The 19472-nt window shown below is 36.6% G+C and overlaps 1 pseudogene; it reads right to left on the bottom strand.

Annotated features, from left to right (window-relative positions):
• Positions 1-880: 880 nt before the first annotated feature.
• Positions 881-4024, bottom strand: LOC117281230 (dihydroflavonol 4-reductase-like; annotated as a pseudogene).
• Positions 4025-19472: the final 15448 nt, after the last annotated feature.

Raw genomic sequence — 19472 nt, 5'->3', positions numbered from 1 at the left:
GATCGAAAAATAGTCAGCATTTACAAAGTAATTGAAAAATAGCCACTATTTTATAAGGAGATAAAATCTAGACAAAAATACCCTAGCTAAAACACAGAAAGTTCCAGCAAAATATGTTGTATTATGGAGTTCCTGTGTATAAACTTCTAGCATATTATGTTGGAACTCCAGCACATTATGAAATTACAACATATTATACCCGGATCTCATATGTAAAAAAAATCGAACTCCATGTTGAAATTTTTTCGGATTTTTAAGGGTATTTTTTGTTCAGATTTATTTTTTACATGAAAAAATGGCTAAATTTCGATTACTTTTAAAACTGTGCAAATTTTGAATTAGCAGTTATAAGCTATTTCTAAAAAATTCTCATACATAGAATGAGCCCATTATTTTGGTTATATATCATTTGAGAACGAAGAATTTGCAATTCGTTTTTTAGAACTCACACGTAGTGTTTAATTGTTTATCCCAACCAACGAATACGTGCACATAATGTATCTTCACATACATAGCTAGTTAATACGCATTTTCAGCTAATTTAATTGTCACTTAACTATGATACGTTCAGTATGATTTTATATAAATATTTGATGCGGATAAATTTTTACTCGAGGTATTATAACATAAGAATGGAGGAGAGGCTTACTCAGAAGGGACAGTACTCTGGCCATTTCTCTCGGACCATCTTTGAGACGTTCAGTGGCGAAGGTAGAGTGTTGGGACCGGGTTCGGCCGGACCCAGTAACTTTGATTTGAACCTTGTGTTTGTCTTACAAAATTTATTGAATATGTATAAATGATTAATTTAAAACCAGTAACTTTTAACGATTAGAATCTCGAACCATAAGCTTGAAATCCTAGATCCGCCTCCAGCGACCTAGTCTATGATTGCATGATCTGAAGAGCAAAGGAATCTTCCTTGTGCTTTGGGATGCTCATACAAGAATATGCGAGCCTCACAAAGATCATCCAAATGCACATATTTACCTTGTTTGATAATTGAATAGTGTGCTTCATTCCCTGCATATGCCTCGATCAGAATTAAAGTTATTTTTTTTTAAAAGTTTAAAAAGAAATATGGAATGGTTTACTATTACTCTGCCCTATCTAATTTTATATACCGATAGTATATAAAAAGAGTGGATTGGTCACTTAACTTCGCGCGATCGGTAAAAATTAATTTGTGAAGATTTAAACAGCAGAGGGATCAAAAGTACATTTCTAATAATTGAAAGTTAAATGTACTTAATTAGTCATTACAACAATGAAAATCAAAATTCATTAGTAAATTTTAGGGAGTAAAAGCGCAAAATTCCCTGAATGTAAGGAATAATCAGTTATGATAGATTACTCATTATTTTCCATCAATGCTTATAATAGATTGTTCGTTATATTGATTGTGTATGTATTTTTTACATCATCGGGCGAGAACTTAAACCAAAGTGAAAAAAGTCATACCTGTAATTAGTGAAAGGGCAGTAATTAGGCTTGGTGGAAATGTTGGAGTGATGAATGGACCTACAACTAACGTTGGTATAATACTAATAAACTCTATATTCTTTGCTTTAGTTGCTTCCCATGCAGCTTTTTCTGCCAATATCTTAGAAGCAAAATACATCTGCAGAAAAATTAAATATCCATTAAAATTGTATGATTAAGGAAAAGGAATTAATAAGCAAATAATTAATGACTAACCCATCCAGTCATCTTCTTAGCATATATGAAAATTGAAATCCAAGTCACTCCAATTACTCTCATCGTACACGAGGTTTTGGTGTTGTTGGATGTCAACAGTTCTAGCAGATGAAGTGAAAACCAGCCTCTTTATTGTTTTGGCTTTCGCACATGATTCTATTATGCTTAATATTCCACGGATTGTTGGTTTGATTACTTCATTCTGTCAAACATATATTACGTGCATGTTACACAAGATAAATAAAAAAAATAAAAAATTACTTGGCATGTCAAGTCCATACTCCGTGGCCTACTACCACAATACAATTTATAGGTTTGTTTGGGTCCCGAACTACGATAGTTTTAAAACTTTATTTCATTGCTCAATTCAATGTATATTTTCTATTATTTTTAAGTGATATTGGACCATTGTATATATACATATTATTTTCAGAATTATTTGTACACATATGTAAGTGATTTGTTTTTCCCGAAGTGTTTCTCAAAGATCGAGTAACACCCTTTACTAGAGCCTAGAGGATGTCTCTGCCACTGTGTTAAGTGATATGGGTTTTTAGGCCTGATATATAGACAAAGGCGGTGCTAGGATTGCACAAGGGGTTTATTCAATTCTTTAGTGGAAAAATTACACACGCCACTAAAGCGGGGTTTTTAGGATTTTAGGGGCCTCGATGTTTTTTTTAATTCCTACTCGATATCCCGTATTTGATTTGAAGCCTTGAATAATTCGAGTTCGTATCGTTTAAAGTCCATTAAAATTGAAACCGCTCTCTAGAAAGAATTTTTTGATTCCCAAGACTCGAATCGAATACCTCCGGTTAAGAAAAAAAATATCCTATCCATCCCATTACAACTCTTCTTGTGAGAGCCCAAATCATTTTTAGAAAATATTAATTATTTCAAAGTAGAAAAGTAAAATGTTTATATAAAGATATAAGTACATTTATCATTAGAAAATAAGTAATACACTTTTAGAGTTGAAACTCCATTTTTCTTTTCTCAGGTCTCCTGCAACAAATATATTGAAATATCAAAAAATTATTGTGATATAAAATTATTAACTTTTTGAATCGTGTTCTATTACCTTAGATCAATAATGTCAATGGAGATATTAAATGGTTTATGCAAAAAATAATTAAAATTTTTATTCTCAAAAAGGCAGAAAACTCTACTTCAAATAAAAATATATAGGAATTATTTTAGGTCTTCCATTAAAGTTTGGTTTTAGGCCACCGAACTTATTGAGCCGCCCCTCGTAACCAGAATTATTTTTATGTATATATTAATAGATATTCAACTATAGGGCCCCTTGAGCTTTTCTTATATATATTTCTTTATATTTTGAATTCTGTTAAAACAAATTCTGACTCTGTCACTATACTTAGATATTACGCTCCTCTCGGGGTCCTTGGATTCAAAATCCATAGGGTGGCCACATGAAATACTCCTTGGCAGACATGAATGGCTTCATCAAAGCTTCCTTCTTCTGTCAATTCCGCTTTCCACAGCGTCAGGTTGCTATCAGCTTTTGAGTTTTGACAACTCTCAAAAGATGTTTCACTTTGTTCTTGTTCTCTTCCATTCCAAAACAACTCATGTCATTTATATGATGATATTGTTTGAATTGGTGTGATATTTAAGAAAATAATAAAAAAAGAAATTAAAATTTGTGGTTTAAAATATGTTACTGCATGTGTGTATAGCTTTAACACTTTTGAAAGTTGTGGCCTTAATCATACTATAACATATTGTGGTTATAAAAGATTCTCATAGAGATATGAAGTGAAAAGTTAATTATTTTTAAATTTAGGAGTGTACGGTCATTTTTTCAAACATATTAAAAAAAATATGTCACATAAATTTCGGAGCTCTGCACGTACGAGTTGACAATAGGTTATTGTAGGGAAAAAAGAAAATAATTACTAGGATCACGAACAGTAGCGTGAACATTATAGCCACGTTGAAGGAGTTTGATAACAAGCCAAGAGCCAATAAATCCAGCTGCTCCAGTCACACAAACTGTTGGCGATTTGCGAAAAAACAGATAGAAGAGTAAGGAAAAGACTAAGTTATGTTATAAAATAAAGACTGCAAATTAAAGACAACTATAGAGAGAAACTGATATATTATTCAAAATTCAAACTTATGTACATAATGAACTGAATTCTCCTCTATTTATAGAAGAAAGGAAGCTGCTGTGTAAGCTACTACTGAAAGTTGTTGTGTAAGCTGCTACTGCAAGCTGCTGTTGCAAGCTGCTGTTGCAAGTTGTTGTGTAAGCTACTACTCTAAGCTGTTGTGTCAGATATAGATAATCTTCTACCATGGGTAATATTTATCCATAACGGAGTACCGAAAGGATAAGCTTCTTTAGGAGACTTATTTCCAATAGAGTACTAAATAGATAAACATATTTACGGCGGAGTCTCATATGGATAAGTTTCTTCAGGAAACTTATTTACTACGGAGTACTAAATGAACATCCATAATATAATATATTTATAACACTCCCCCTTGGATATTCATTAAAAGATAATGTGCCTCATTAAAACCTTACTAGGAAAAAACCCCGTGGGAAAAAATCCTAATGAAGAAAAAAGAGTACACATATTTAGTAATATGCATTGCTAGCTGCCTCATTAAAAACCTTATAAGGAAAATTCTGTGGGAAAAAACCTTAGAAAGGAAAAAAGAGTACATCGCGTATTTTACTCTCCCTGATGAAAACCTTGTTTTAAATATTTAAGTCTCCGCATTCCAATCTTGTATACCATCTTCTCAAAAGTTGAAGTTGGTAAAGTTTAGTGAATAAATCTGTCGGATTGTCACTTGAACGGATTTGTTGCACATCAATGTCACCATTTTTCGAAGATCGTGTGTGTAGAATAATTTTGGTGAAATGTGCTTCGTTCTATCTCCTTTTATAAATCCCCCCTTCAATCGGGCTATGCATGCAGCATTGTTTTCGTATAAAATTGTGGGTCTTTTCTCACATTCCAAACCACATTTTTCTCAAATAAAATAAATTATTGATCTCAACCATACGCATTCCCTACTTGGTTCATGAATAGCTATTATTTCAGCATGATTTGAAGAAGTAGCAACAATAGATTGCTTTGTGGAGCGCCATGATATGATAGTACTTCCACATGTAAAAACGTACCCGGTTTGAGATCTAGCTTTATGGGGATCAGATAAATAACATGCATCTGCATAACCAACAAGATCTGCACTATCTTTGTTAGCATAAAACAAATCCATATCAAGAGTTCCCTTTAAATATCGCAATATATGCTTAATCCCGTTTCAATGTCTCCGTGTAGGAGAAGAACTATATCTTGCTAGTAAATTAACAGAAAATGCTATATGAGGCCTTGTAGCATTAGCAAGATACATTAGTGCATCAATTGCACTAAGATAGGGTACTTCGGGAAAAGACTAAGTCAGTTTTTTTACTTTAGCAAATTCACAGAAATGTGCTCTATTTATGCCTTTGGTTTAGAGTATTTGCAGTGCAAGCAGGGTAAAAGATTGCAGAGGTGGATCTAGGATTTTAACACCATAGGTACACTACGATACTTGTCATAGTATCAAGTGATTGATATATATATATATATATATATATATATATATATATATATATATATATATTAGTGTTTTATGACATATTAATAATTTTACATATTATATAAACTATAATCTTGCTAATCTAAATCTATGTTTGTCATTAGTATTATCAATTATAATCTGACAATCATTGCATAATGTTTATCTTAAAACATATTCAGGTTTTAGCATAAAATTCAAAATAAAAAGGTAAAATAGAATACTAATGAAAATTTAATACCGTAAAAATTGAAACTCAAATTTTATAGCTAAAAGAAGAATGAAAATATCAAAAAGCTCTTAGAGCATATGAAGAGTTCTTTATATGTATGTGACTTGCTTATCCAGAAAAAACTATATTTTATCCTAAAATTTTGAAAAAGAATTTCAAGAATTTGATTGAAATTCAAATATGTTTAACCAATAAATTGTTATAAAAATATTTAAACAAGGCTCATCATGGACTTAGATCTTATTGTCACATAAATTAATTATAATAAAACCAATAAATTAATAAATTGTGTGTGTGAAAAGCATATAACTTATATTTATTAGGTTGACGTAAATAGAGACGTAGCTACTTTTGTCCAAGGAGAGTCAATCCGCGAAAAAATTACATTGTCTAGGTTAGTCAAATAAAATATATTATATGTTTAATTCTCTAAACTTTTTCTTGTGTTCACTTCCTTATATTTTGGGTGAAAATCATTTACATTCCCAAAATTACTCTAAAAATCAAACATAAGCTCTATTGATATGAGGAGCGGAATGAAAATTGTTCAAAGTTGGAGGATGAGATTTTTAAAGAAAATTTAGGGGATATAAATGATTTTCACCCTTATATTTTTAATTCTCTTAGTAAAACTTCAGGCTCTTTAAACATCGAGACGGGTCCGTTTTACCTCAAATATTAGTATGGTAAGCACGTGATGTCACAATCCAATTTTACCTATAGGTCGTGATGGCGACCAACATCACAGTTAGGCAAATCAATTAGTGAATTAAACGTATATTTATTCTTTTATTAATTTTCAAGTAATTAAACTCTTCTTACTTGTAAGATTTAAGAAAATATTCAAGGTTCTGATTAAATAAAAACCAAGAAAAATAATTAAATTCACTATTCTACTAATGTGTGTGCCAAGACCTGGTGTCACAAGTGTAGGAGCATCTAGTAGATTATACCAAAAAATTTTAAATACTGTCTGAAATAAAATAGACAGAATACAAAAATAAATAGAGACACTAGTTGCTGCAGATCGGCTTAGAAAGGCAGCTCACCACTAGGCCTCGGGGTAACGGGGATGCGCACCGGTAGGGCCGCCTAAAACTCCTATCTCAGATCCTACACAAAAAGTGCAGCAAGCGTAGCATGAGTACGTAAACAACGTGTATCCAGTAAGTATCAAGTTTAATCTCGAAGAAGTAGTGATGAGAGGTCGACTTTGACACTCACTATGGGTCAATAATATTAAAATAAAAATATTTAAATAGACATGATTTATGTGAATAGCAATAATTTTCCAATTAATCAATTAACTTCACAAGCTGCAATAGAATGTCAAGGTATCGTGTAATCATTATTATTAGGCACGATTTCTGCCGAGTTCGTACGGCCCGATCAAGAGTGTCGTGTACACTGCCGAGGGACATGCGGCACGATCCATAGATGCACCTATACTACCGAGGAGTTCGGCCCGCTCCACAAGAAAGGAGGATATTTTCTTATGAACCTCCAGAATGAGAAGTTATTATAAGGCTAACACATAAGGATGTACAATTTCTATTAACAGTCAAGTAATTTGCACAAAAGTTCAAGTATGTGAAATTTTGGTCCTTTACTATTTCCTCTAATAATTTTGAATATAATTCCAATACTTTAATTAATAAAGGATGCAATTGTTACAAGTAATTCATGATTTGAGTCCTAAACTACCCGAACATAGCATAATTAGTAGTTACACACGGGCTCTCATCACCTCGTGCGTACGTAGCCCCCACAATTAGCAACAATTATTAATTTAAATCACCTATGTGGTAAATTCTCTCTTACAAGGTTAGACAAGAAACTTACCTTGCTCTGAAGTTCTATAGCCGGCTCTAACGCCACTCTAACACCTCGAACCGATGCTTGTCGATCCAAAACTATGCAAACAATGTGCAAATCAATAAATATATGTTTTAATACCCATAACTAATCAATTTAAATAATTTCCAACTCCTCTCGAAAAGTCGATAAAATCCGTCTCTCGGTCCCACGTGCCCGGATTCCAAATATTTTCAAAGATGAACTTTACCCATAACTCTACGAACTCAAATATATCATTTATTCTGAATTCCATGTCCAATTTCGTGGTCAAAATCCAAAATATACTTATTTTTATGTTTTTCTTCAAAATCCCAATTTTTACTAATTTTCATAAATTTACAAGCCTAAATTTGTATATTTAACTCGCAATGCAAAGAAATCAATTACCCTATTATAGTTGATGAAGATGGCACTCCAAAATCGGCTCCCATGGACGAAAATGACATGAAAATGGGCCAAACCCACGTACTTAAAGAAGCCTCACTACCCAGCACGAATTCCGCTTCTACAGTCATATTTTCGCACCTGCGGTCCCGCTTTTGCGAGACAAAACTCGCTCCTGCGGAAGTCCATGGTCAGCAGCCCATCGCACCTGCGGATATTTTTTCGCTCCTGCGCAAGCAGGTGCGATACATCCACGCGCATCTTCCGTACATGCGGCAGTGGCATCGCTTCTGCGCACACGCAGGTGCGCTGCTCAACCCCGCCCCTGCGACCTTAAGCCCAGGCTGCCCATGTCACTTCTGTGAGCTTCTTCTCGCTTCTACGAGGCCTCTTCTGCGGTCAAGCCTCCGCAGAAGCGATTACACCAGAATCAGATTTTTCTGGGATTTGCTCATTCCAAAATCTGATCCGTTAAGCATTTGAAACTCACCCAAGGCCCTTGGGGCCCCAACCAAATATACCAACAAGTCCTAAAACATCATACGAACTTAGTCGAGCCTTTAAATCATATCAAACAACGCTAAAAACACGAATCACCCTCCAATTCAAACTTAATGAACTTTGGAACTTCAAACTTCTACAATCGATGCCGAAACCTATCAAATCATGTCCGATTGACCTCAAATTTTACACACAAGTCATAATTGACATTACAGACCTACTCCAACTTTTGGAATGGGAATCCGACCCCGATATTAAAAAGTCCACTCCTGACCAAACTTCTCAAAATCATCCAAATTTCCAACTTTTGCCAATTGATGCCGAAATGACCTACGGACCTCCAAATCTCGGACATGCACCTAAGACCAAAATCACCATACGAAACTATTCTCAGGCTCGAAATCCTAAACGGACATCGATAACATCAAAATCCACTTCAACCCAAACTTAGAAAATTATTAAACCTTTAAAATGCCAGCCTATCATAATAAGCGCCGAAATACTTCCGGTCTACCCGATACTCGACCCGAACATACGTCCAAGTCCGAAATCATCATACGAACCTATTGAAACCTTCAAATCCTGATTCTGAGGTCATTTATAAAAATTCCAAACCTTAATTTTCCAACTTAAAGCTTCCGAATTTAGAATGTTTCTTTCCAAATCAACTCCGAACTTGCCGAAACTAAATTCCGACCACACGTACAAATCATAACACCTGAAGTGAAGCTACTCAAGGCCTCAAATCACTGAACAATGCACTAGAGCTCAAAATGACCTGTCAGGTCGTTACACGTGATTTTCTAAATCGAACCAAAAACAACTAGTAGGTAAGTGCATGAATTGGCTCGGAAAGCGAAAATTAAAAAAACTACAGTATTTTATGTAATTTGCATTTACCTCTGTGATGACCCAAAAATGTCATCTTTAATTTAAACGTTCATTTCTGTATTCTATAAAGATGTTGAGAGCTTACCTTCTATGAGTTACGTATCACATGAATAGTTGATGTTAATGACGTTCCTTTTCTAGTAATATATTGCTTATGATGCCACTGTTAGTATTGTTTTCATGTTGTGTTACATTGATTGGATTATGTATGTGTTGTTAGGATTGGTTTCTTGGATTCTCTAGCAGGTGGATAAGCCCAGTTACAAAGAAAACTCTAGCGAAATATTTTAGAAATTTTGGGAGTTAGTAAAAATTCGGAAAATTAAAATGGGTGAAAGAAGAGATAAGTTATGTTATGTGTTTGGGGGCGGACTCTACTTCTCATTTGAGGGATATTAATATTATGGATACCAATTAGATATGATAACAAGTGTACGAGGCATATTATAAGTGATGTGGGGTTTAAGGAGAGGCCTAAGTCTAAGTCAAGTTGGAAAATTTCATAATAGACTAAAGTTTCAAATGGGTACGCACAAGACCAAACTTTGAATGAGCATATATAATTATATAAAAGGAACTATTGATGATCTACCTATCACATAAAAGATCTTCGAGTCTAGTATCTAAGCTTCAAACCTTTTGTCATTTGAACACTTCTACAAGAAGTTATGACCGAATTACCAAAGGCTGGCAGAATGCGAGTCTGCGGCCAAATCTGCGATCGCAAAACCATTATGCTATCGCAGAAGTGGTTATGTGACCGCAAAACTAGTCGCAGACCTGTCCAGAGAAGCCCATTTCTGGGCACCGATTCTGCGGTGCATTGTGCGACCCGCATACCCATTCTGCGATCCATTATGCTACCGCATACCCGATTTCAGAGGGTTAATTTTTCTATTTTTATAACCTGACCCCATTTTGATAAATAGGCTTTGGGGCTTATTTTGGGGCAACTAACTGATGATTTTAGAGAGAAGTGAGAGTGTTTTAGAGAGATAAATAAGCTCAAGTGCTTTGTTCATCAAAAATCTTGTTCAGGCTTTGAAATCTAACAAGGAATTATCACAAGATCTTCACCCAAGAGGTAAGGTTCTAACCCATATTCTTCAATTTTGGGTTTGGGTAAAGACGAGTGATTGTGAGTGTGATTCTTGCATGTGAGAGTATTAGTTATACATGCTTGTACCAATAAGGTTATGGGGATGTTATTAAGTTCAAATGGGTAAAGATTGGATTGAAAATAGTAGAAATCTTTAAACAAAACTTTAATTGAGGATTTGAAAGGTAATCTGATGTCGGAATTCGATAATTTTTGTATGGTTGAACTCGTATCGGAACGGGTGTTCGTATTTTGTGAGTTTTTTGGGATTCGAGATATAGGTCCCAGTGTTAATTTTTAAAATAAATTTTAGATTTTAATCCGAAAAATTTATAATTTCATATAGAATTAGTTCCTACGATTCGTGTTGAGTAAGTTGAATTATTTGTGATTAGATTCGAAGCTTTCAGACACGAATTTGCGAGGCAAAGGTGTATTGAAATCTTGAAATTTATTTGCAAATCGAGGTAAGTATCGTGGTTAACCTTAACTTGAGAAAATAGAACCCTTAAATTATTTGTTATGTTAAATGCATATGAACGGTGTATAAGTGAGGTGACGAGTGTCTATACGTCGTCAAATTAATTGTTTGCATAATTACTTGAAAAATCACAAATCATTTTAAATCATGAATTAATTATTATATTAATTGTTTCTCTCGTGTTCTTTGCTCAATATCATGCTTTGAATCCATGCTATAATTGCTACATGCTTTATTGATTTATGTGAATTAATTGCTACTTGACGTTTAGCATACTAATTATTAAAATGCATATTACAACCTTAATTTCCACAATTAATTGTTACTTGTCATTACTTATTTCTAATAAATCATAATTATTGTATGCTTGTTGTCTTATAATTTCATATTAATTATTGCATTTATTGGATTAATTTCTTTTATAAGAATTGGTAAATGAATATATTGGAGGAGCGGGTTGCACGCCACAACGGAAATAAAAGTGAATATATTGGAGGAGCGGGTTACACGCCGCAATAGAATTGATTGAAATGAATATATTGGAGGAGTGGGTTGCACGCCGCAACAGAATTGATTGAAATGAATATATTGGAGGAGCGGGTTGCACGTTGTAACAGAATTGATTGAAAAGATATATTGGGATTGGGTTGCACGCCGCAACAGAATTGAATATGAGCATATTGTGGGATCGGATTCCACGCCACAATGGAAACTGATTGATATAATAATTGGTTATGACTGCCGAGTTGGCTTCAGATGTTGAAAAGAGATACCTGTTTTATTTCTATTATTGTTGTTATTATTGTTATTGCGTATAGGTTAATATAAGTGATCTGCCTTAGCCTCGTCACTACTTCGTCGAGGTTAGGCTCGGCACTTACTGGGTACATGGGGTCAGTTGTACTCATACTACACTCTGCACTTCTTGTGCAGATACCAGAGTTGGTCCCATCGGCATATAGTAGATTTGCTCGGATTCAGCTATTTGCAGGAGACTTGGGGTATAGATGCATGGCGTTCGCAGTTCTGAAGTCCCCTTCCACTTTATCATAGCTGTGTATTTCTTTCCGACCTTTATTTGTATTATTCTAGTAGCTCGTGCACTTGTGACACTAATTCTGGGATGGTATTTAGACATCGCTATTATTATGGATTATTCACTACATTTCAGACTTTACTTTTGCATTTGTTTCTTTGTTATTAATTAATTTAAAAATTGTTTAAAAATGGCTAATATTAATTCTAACATTGGCTTGCCTAGCAAGTAAAATGTTAGGCGTCATCATGGTCCCGAAGTTGGGAATTTTGGATTGTGACAAGTTGGTATCAGAGCACTAGTTTACATAGGTCTCACAAGTCACGAGCAAGCTTAGTAGAGTCTGAAGGATCGGTACGAAAACGTCTGTACTTATCTCTCAGAGGCTATGAAGTTTAGGAAAAATATCATTTCTTTCTTATTCTATCGTGCGATTTTATTCTGTCATCGATGATTGAACCATTCTATTCTTATTCTCTCGCAGATGGCGAGAACGCATAATACATCTACCGACGGACAAGGGTTAGAGCCCCTAGTGGTAACTATGACCGGGGTAGAGGTCGAGGCCGAGGCCGAGGTCGCGCTAGAGGCCGAGGCAGAGGCAGAGGTAGAGCCCAGTCTAGAGCTCGAGCAGCAGCACCCGTAGTACAACCTCAGGGGATCTTCAGGAGGAGGTTCCAGTTCAGACTGTACCAGTTGGATCAGTTCAAGTTCCGGAAGGATTCATAGCTACTCTAGTGCTTTAGGACGCTCTAGTCCATTTGGTGAGCCTAATGGAGGGTGTGGCCCAGAATGGTATATTTCCAGTGGCACCAACCATCTCCCAGGCTGGGGAAGGAGCACAAACTCCCACTACTCCCGCTCCGGGGCAGACAACTCCCCAGTATCAGGCTTCAGTAGCCCATCCAGTTGGGGTAGTTCAACCAATTATTGCAGCATACGCCGGTGATAAGCCTGCTTTATCTTCTGAGGCATTATTGAGATTGGACAAGTTTACCAAGCTATTTCCAATCAATTTCAGTGGTACATCTTCTGAGGACCCACATGATTTTCTTGACCACTGCTATGAAGTATTGTGGAACATAGGTATAGTTGAGACCAATGGGGTCGATTTTGCTGTATCTCAGACGACGGGTTCCGCCAAGAGGTGGTGGAGAGATTATGTATTTACTAGACCAGTTGGTTCGCCTACACTTATCGGGAAGCAGTTCTCGCAATTATTATGGAGAATTCTCTTTATTCCAGACTTTATTTTCGTATTTGTTTTGTTGTTATTAAATAAATTTAAATTTTTTGTTAAAATGTCTAATTATATTCTAACGTTGGCTTGACTAGCAAGTAAAATATTAGGTGCTATCACAGTCCCGAAGGTGAGAATTTCGGGTCGTGACACCTAGTGTCTCGCCTTGGGGTGCACCAGTGTTATTTGTAAAGAAGAAAGATGGTTCAATGCGGATGTGTATAAATTATTGACAGTTGAACAAGGCTACTATCAAGAACAAGTATCCATTGCCAAGAATCAATGATCTATTTGATCAACTTTAGGGTGCCAAGGTGTTTTTGAAGATTGACTTGAGGTCTGGCTATCATCAGTTAAAGATTAGGGCATCTGATGTCCCTAAGACAGCTTTTCGGACTCGTTATGGGCATTATGAATTCTTAGTGATGTCATTCGGGCTTACTAACGCCCCAACATCATTTATGGATTTGATGAATCGGGTGTTCAAGCACTATCTGGATTCATTTGTAGTTGTATTCATTGATCACATCTTGATTTACTCCAACAGTCGAGAGGAGCATGAGCAACATCTTCGGATTGTGCTTCCAAGTTTGAAGAATAATCAATTATATGCCAATTTTTCAAAATGCGAGTTTTGGTTAAACTCAGTTGCCTTTTTGGGACATGTTGTATCGGCAGAAAGCATAAAGGTGGATCCTAAAAAGATTGAGGCAGTTCAGAACTGGCCTAGGCCTACTTCAGTTACAGAGATACGGAGTTTTCTGGGTTTGGCGGGTTATTATCGCCGGTTCCCCCAGGCATCGTCCAGTTAAAGATTAGGGCATCTGATGTCCCTAAGACAGCTTTTCGGACTCGTTATGGGCATTATGAATTCTTAGTGATGTCATTCGGGCTTACTAACGCCCCAACATCATTTATGGATTTGATGAATCGGGTGTTCAAGCACTATCTGGATTCATTTGTAGTTGTATTCATTGATCACATCTTGATTTACTCCAACAGTCGAGAGGAGCATGAGCAACATCTTCGGATTGTGCTTCCAAGTTTGAAGAATAATCAATTATATGCCAATTTTTCAAAATGCGAGTTTTGGTTAAACTCAGTTGCCTTTTTGGGACATGTTGTATCGGCAGAAAGCATAAAGGTGGATCCTAAAAAGATTGAGGCAGTTCAGAACTGGCCTAGGCCTACTTCAGTTACAGAGATACGGAGTTTTCTGGGTTTGGCGGGTTATTATCGCCGGTTCATGGAAGGGTTTTTATCTATAGCAAGCCCATTGACCAGATTGACCCAGAAAGATATCCCATTTAGATGGTCAGATGAGTGTGAGTTGAGCTTTCAGAAGCTCAAGACGGCTTTGACTATGCCACCAGTGTTGGTACTACCCACGGGTTCTAGATCTTATACGGTATATTGTGATGAATCTCACATTAGGCCTGGTATAGTATTAATGCAAGATAGCTGGGTGATTGCATACGTGTCGCGACAATTGAAAGTTCATGAGAAGAATTATCCTGTTCATGACTTAGAATTGGCAGCCATTGTTCATGCGCTGAAAATTTAGAGGCATTACCTTTATGGTGTCTTGTGTGAGGTATTTACTGATCATCGTAGCCTACATTATCTGTTCAAACAAAAAGATCTGAATTTGAGGTAGAGAAGATGGTTGGAGTTGTTGAAAGACTATGATATTACCATTTTGTATCACCTCGGAAAGGCCAATGTGGTGGCCGATGCTTTGAGTAGAAAGGTTGTGAGTATGGGCAGCCTTGCGTATATTCCGGTTGGTGAGAGGCCGTTAGCTGCAGATGTTCAGACTTCGGCCAATCATTTCATTAAGTTAGATGTTTCAGAATCCAGTCGGGTTCTAGCATGCACAGTCGCTCGGTCTTCTTTATATGAGCGAATCAGAGGGCGACATTATGATGATCCTCATTTGCTTGTCCTTAAGGACACGGTGTGGCACAGTAGTGCCAAGCAGGTTGATGTGGGAGATGATGGAGTTCTACGGATGCAGGGTCGTATTTGTGTTCCTAATGTGGATGGGCTTCGTGAATTAATTCTTGAAGAGGCCCACAGTTCCGGTATTCTATTCATCCGGGTGCTGCCAAAATGTATCAAGATTTGTGGCAACAGTATTGGTGGAGGAGAATGAAAAAGGATATAGTTGCATATGTAGCTCGGTATCTGAATTGTCAGCAAGTTAAGTACGAGCATCAGAGTCCTGGTGGTTTGCTTCAAAAGTTAGAAATTCCTGAGTGGAAGTGGGAGCGTATTACTATGGATTTTGTTGTTGGGCTCCCACGGACTCAGAGAAAGTTTGACGCAGTATGGGTCATTGTGGACAGGTTGACCAAGTCAGCACATTTCATCCCAGTGGCAGTTACCTATTCTTCAGAGCAGTTAGCGGAGATTTACATCCGCAAAATTTTCTGCCTTTACGGTATGCCCGTGTCTATCATTTCTGATTAAGGTACATAGTTCATCTCACACTTCTAGAGGGTTGTACAATGTGAGTTAGGCATGCGGGTTGAGTTGAGTACATCATTTCATCCACAGATAGACGGACAGTCAGAACGCACTATTCAGATATTGGAAGATATGCATCATTCTTGTGTTATAGACTTTGGAGGTTCTTGGGATCAATTCTTGCCACTTTCAGAGTTTGCCTATAATAACAGCTACCAGTCAAGAATTCAGATGGCTCCATATGAAGCATTATATGGGAGACGGTATCGTTCGCCAGTTGGCTGGTTTGAACCAGGAGAGGCTCGGTTGTCGGGTACCGATTTGGTACAGGATGCCTTGGATAAGGTCAAGATTATTCAGGATCGACTTCGCACAGCTCAGTCTAGGTAAAAGTGTTATGCTGACCGTAAGGTTCGTGACGTTGCATTCATGGCAGGAGAAAGAGTATTGCTCCGAGTTTCACCTATGAAAGGTGTAATGAGATTCGGAAAGAAGGGCAAGTTGAGCCCTAGGTATATCGGACCCTTTGAAATTCTTGAAAGGGTGGGTGAAGTAGCCTATAGGCTTGCACTACCACCTAGTTTATCGGCAGTTCATCCGATATTTCATGTATCCATGCTCCAGAAATATCATGGTGATCCGTCCCATGTATTAGATTTCAGCTCAGTTCAATTGGACAAAGATTTGACTTATGAGGAGGAGCCGATAGCTATTCTAGCTCGGCATGTCCGTCAGTTGAGATCTAAGAGTTATACTTCAGTTCGGGTACAATGGAGAGGTCAACCGATTGAGACAACTACCTAGGAGAAGTGAAGATTGTGATGACCTAAAAATATCATCTTTAATCTAAACATTCATTTATGTGTTCTATGAAGATGTTGAGAGCTTACCTGCTATGAGTTACGTATCACCTGAATAGTTGATGTTAATGGTATTTCTTTTCTAGTAATATATTGTGGTGTACTCATGCTTTATGCACATGTTTTTCGTGTGCAGATCCAGGTGCTCCTTATCAGCCGCACTATCAGTGAGTCAGGACAGCTTTGGAGGCTTCATGGTATATCTGCCGCGTCCGCAGACCTCGGAGTCCCCTTTCTACTCTTCCTCATGTCCATTATCTTTTGTATTTTCTTTTGATAGACTCTGATGTATAGAGACACTAGATTTTTCCTCCTGTAGTTTGTGATTCATGATGTTCTGGGTTTTGGGATTGTTGTGTATTTTTGAATAATTGATTAAATTTATATTTTTATTTTATTATTCCGCAAAAATATAAGGCTTACCTAGTTGTAGAGACTAGGTGCCGTCACGATGTCACACGAAGGAGAAATTGGGTCGTGACAATGTAAACCATGACAGAAGATCAAAATAACCCCCAATTTTAATACAAAAAGGGAGTTTTTCGTACTTGCAGAAGCAAGATACGAAGAGCACCTCAACTCCTGCTTCTAAATAAATAGTAGAATATATAGTAAAGTAATGTAGCACGAGATTACACTCCTCTGATATTCCGTACTGGTATACTAATATAGCATGTTTGGCCAAGCTTTTTTCTTTGGGTTAAAACTTAAAAGTAATGTTTTTGGCCAAAAGCACTTTTGGCCAAAAATTGAGGTGTTTGGCCAAGCTTTTAGAAGGAAAAAAAGCCGTTTTTGAGAAGCAGAAAAATGTAGCTTCTCTCCAAAAGCACTTTTCTGAGAAATACTTTTGAGAAAAATATACTTAGAAACAGTTTTCAAAAGCTTGGCCAAACACTAATTACTGCTAAAAAATGCTTTTCAAATTAATTAGCCAAACACAAACTGATTCTCATCAAAAGTGCTTTTTTGAAAAGCACTTTTGAAAAAAGTACTTCTCAAAATAAGTAGATTTTAGAAGCTTAGTCAAACAGGATATAAATCATGGGAAATATTGTCAGAAGATTTAGTGGTCTTAATATCTGCTCTAGTAGTAATAATAAGATTTGACGTTCTCCTCACTCTAGCGTAGTTATGGCCCCTTTGAGTAGAACTAGGATGCTCATTTATCTCACCAAAATACTCATTAACAATCTGCTTAGTCTCTTTGACTTGCATTTGTTGCTGGACATTCACCTCTTTGCTCGATCCTTTTTTGCATCAATGACCCCTGTTTTAGAATAAAAGCTTACTTAGTTTTCCTAGCTCTGGCTCTATTTCTTCTGTTTGGTTGTTGCCATTGTTCCATTGTTCTAACTTTGCATTGTGATACTCTTTGGTTTGTGTTGCTACATTATGCTCTTGATTATGATCTTTCTTGTTATTTGTTGTTTCCTCTTGATCTTGCTTCTATTTTTCTTTCCCCTTAGTATTCTTTAGATTCTTTTACTTATTTTTAGAGATATATTTAGTATGACCCTACAACCAACAATAGCTGCAGTAATCTAGGATCCCCTCAAATTTTATATTGAGTCAATAATCACATTCTTCTTAGTTGAAAAAATGACACTGTATAGCCGCTCTCAAAATAATAGTAAAAAAAAAAATATTTTTTGTAAATTTTTGTATATATATTGTATGTTATATATAAAAATTATACAAATTTTATATACTCTTTCGGCTACCGAATATAATTGTAACGACCCGACCGGTCGTTTTGAGCATTTGTACTTCGCTCGATAGTTTGAGGGCACGAGTATCTCCGCATGAAGTATTATGACTTATATGAATCATCGGTTTTGGTTTTCAAGTTATTCAGAATCAATTTGGAAGAATGAACTTCATGGTTGAAGCTTTAAGTTGGAAGAGTTGATCATGCTTGACTTTTTAGTATTCAACCTCGGATTGGAGTTTTGATGGTTCCGTTAGGTGCAGATGGTAATTTTGGACTCAGGCGTATGCTCGGATTTGCATTTAGATATTTCTAGAAGGATTCGACACTAATTGGCGAAAGTTAGAAATTTGAAGGTTTGGAAAGTTCATAAGTTTAACCGGAAGTTGACCTTGAGGATATCGGATTCGGATTGTAGTTTCGAGGATTAGAATGGATTTGATATGTAATTTGGGACTTGTGTGCAAAATTTGAGTTCATTCCGGGTTGATTTTATATGTTTCGGCGCGAGTTTTGGAAGTTGAAAGTTCATTAAGTTCGATTCGAGGTGCGATTCGTGGTTTTGATGTTGTTATGTGTAATTTGCGGCCTTGAGTAAGTCTGTGTTATATTATGAGACTTGTTAGTATATTCGGAAGGGGTCCCGAGGGGCTCGGGTGAGTTTCGGACGGGTTTCGGACTATTTTGGGCCATGTTGTTATTGCTGGTTTCTGCTGTTACCTATTGCTTCTAGTGTTCTTTGCGATCGCGAAGGTCCAACCGCGATCACGAAGTGTAATTTGGTCTGCTGCGAATTTGTTCTTCGCGGACGCGATATATGGAACGTGTTCGCGAAAGGTAAGTTGATTGTGTTCCGTGTTCGTGATAAGGTGTCGCGTTCGCATAGAGTTTTAGTTGAGGAGCTGGAGGAAATGTCTTCGCGTTCGCGAAGTAGCAACTGCGTTCGCGAAGGGTTGTTTCTGCTGTGTATTGCGTTCGTGATGACTATGTTGCGAACGCGTAGAGTCTTTTTGTGCTGGTGTATTTTGTTCATCACGAACACGGTGGTCTTCCCGCGTTCACGAAGGGTATTGCTGGAGCAGTATTATAAAATACTCTATTTCGAAGGTTTTAGGCATTTTAGCATATTTTGAGCTATGGAGCTCGGATTTGGGCAATCTTGGAGGCGATTTTCACCACATGGACTGAGGTAAGTGTTTTCTACTCGATTTTGATTATATTCCGTGATTGCATCTTCATTTTTGGCATTTGATTCATGATTTCAAAAGAGGAATTGAGGATTTTTGCCTAAACTTTCCTAAAGTGATATTTTGAGTTTTGAACATCAATTCGGAATCGGATTTGAGTGAAACTAGTATTGTTGGATTTCTAATTGAATAGGTTGTCAGATTTTGTGAGTTTTGTTGGGTT

The sequence above is a fragment of the Nicotiana tomentosiformis genome, chromosome 9 (assembly GCF_000390325.3).
Source record: "Nicotiana tomentosiformis chromosome 9, ASM39032v3, whole genome shotgun sequence".
Classification (NCBI taxonomy): Eukaryota; Viridiplantae; Streptophyta; class Magnoliopsida; order Solanales; family Solanaceae; genus Nicotiana; species Nicotiana tomentosiformis.
This window is presented reverse-complemented; position numbering and strand designations above follow the sequence as displayed.